We start from the raw sequence: 1997 nt of genomic DNA, 5'->3' as shown, positions 1-1997 counted from the left end.
ACGTAGTACAAGCTTTACGTCTAAATTTTGGTGTCATGCAAGTGAAAATGTTAACTAGAAACGGGAATAACATTGAATCCTGTGAAAGATCTCTGCTGTTTCTGCTAGGGCCTACTTGATGAGTTTATTTTTTATAATCAGTGATCTATCAGAGTATTATAGCAGCTTGCTCACGCATTTTTGTCTAAAAACAAATATAAGTGACACAGGTGAATTGCAACATATATTTTTTGCTCCTAAACTCTGAGGGCATGCTTGTAGGTAAGAAAGAAAAGTGCATTATATGCTGAGACAACTCATCACACTTGAAAACGGAAGAGGAACACTTTTCCGTTACATATAATTGTTATATTTGTTGTAAGCCGCATTAGAAATGTACGTAGTCATCTTTCGTGAAATATAAGGCATCAGTACGCAGTTACAGTCTCAGTCTCTGAAGGCCTCTGAGATAAGAGATGGCGCAGCGTAAGCGTGTTAACCCTGCAGAATGAGCTCCCAAGCAGAAACAAACAGGTTACGCCCGCTGCTGCAGCCGGCCGAAGCAGGAATAATCCGGTTCCCTGAATTGGTGTCAGGATAATACCAACGTAATACACTCCTTCGGTAGCTCAGTTGGTAGAGCGGTGGACTGTAGTTGGAGTTGTGGCAGATATCCATAGGTCGCTGGTTCAAATCCGGCCCGAAGGAATATTTTTAAAAAGTCTAGTAGCATTCCCTCGGCATTATGAAATAAAGCACAACTACTGTGAAACCTATGTGGCCACAACCTTACTTCTGAAACTTGTACAACTGTAGAACAATATTCTGGGAAACAATGGGGGTGAATAAAAGATTAGTTTTTGGTTGCAGACATGAGAAGCAATTGTGAGCTAGCACTTAGACACGCAGTTAATATATCCCTAAGACATTTGTGGACATAGAGAACTCTGTCGACAGAGCGTAATAAGAGAGGAGATGGAATAGGACGTTCAAAATTCGGTGTCGAATTAGGGTAAAGTTTAAAGATACAACGTGTTGTGTCGGGTGAAGAGCCAACACCGTGTTAGGAATGGAGGCCGAAACGCACGCGTTTTAGCTCACGCAGGCTGGGTTGAGGAGGGAAGAAATATACTGACGTGAGGTGTGGAACATGACAAGGAATGAGAATTCAGAAAGCGGACGTAATTAGTTTCATACTTAGTTTTAATCCATTAATGATGAACGTCGCTCTTGACGGTACCTGATTCACAATATCAATATCAATAGTAACTGAATATTTCGCCTTGCTAGGACGTAACAAATGACGTAGCTGAAGGCTATGCTAAACTGTCGTCTCTGCAAATGAGAGCGTATGTAGACAGTGAACCATCGCTAGCAAAGTCGGCTGTACAACTGGGGCGAGTGTTAGGGAGTCTCTAGACTAGACCTGCCGTGTGGCGGCGCTCGGTCTGCAATCACTGATAGTGGCGACATGCAGGTCCGACGTATACTAACGGACCGCGGCCGATTTAAAGGCTACCACCTAGCAAGTGTGGTGTCTGGCGGTGACACCACACAACGGCGGGAAATAAGAAAAAAAAAAAGATTTCATGTAACAGACAATGTGAAGCCAAATTTTAGCTTATTGCCAGTGTACCTTGCTGGAAGTACTAGGTGAACGGATATCAGTGCTGGATGTCGCAGAACACACAGTCATTCTGCACGAGTATAAGGAAGACTTAGGGGTAATACTAAGTAGAAAGAGCTATTTGCACAGAATTATGCTCAAGGATAAATAAAAATAAGATGAAAAGGATTAAAAGAAGTAGAATGTGAAAACTCGACGAAAAATGAAGGAAGCACAGTAGTAGAAAGTTGACAGTACTTCCGTCGTAGTTGCAACTGATAAAAGGCATCTATGTAACTAAATCAAATAGCAAAAAAGTATAGTTTTGTATCTGCCACCAATTCATAGTGCCTTCCCAGCCCGCGTATCGATACAGATACGCGTCAGAGATCTACAGGCTGTGTTGCTATTG

The 1997-nt window shown here is 42.3% G+C and overlaps 1 non-coding gene across 1 annotated transcript; it reads left to right on the top strand.

Moving 5' to 3' along the window:
• The first annotated feature begins 597 nt into the window (after positions 1–597).
• Positions 598–687, top strand: Trnay-gua. Its single transcript is given in 2 exon segments — positions 598–634; positions 652–687. It is a non-coding gene; the product is annotated as a tRNA-Tyr (tRNA).
• Positions 688–1997: the final 1310 nt, after the last annotated feature.

The sequence above is a fragment of the Schistocerca piceifrons genome, chromosome 2 (genome assembly GCF_021461385.2).
Source record: "Schistocerca piceifrons isolate TAMUIC-IGC-003096 chromosome 2, iqSchPice1.1, whole genome shotgun sequence".
Lineage (NCBI taxonomy): Eukaryota > Metazoa > Arthropoda > Insecta > Orthoptera > Acrididae > Schistocerca > Schistocerca piceifrons.
The sequence above is the reverse complement of the archived record's forward strand: the minus strand, read 5'-3'. Positions and strand labels throughout refer to the sequence as shown.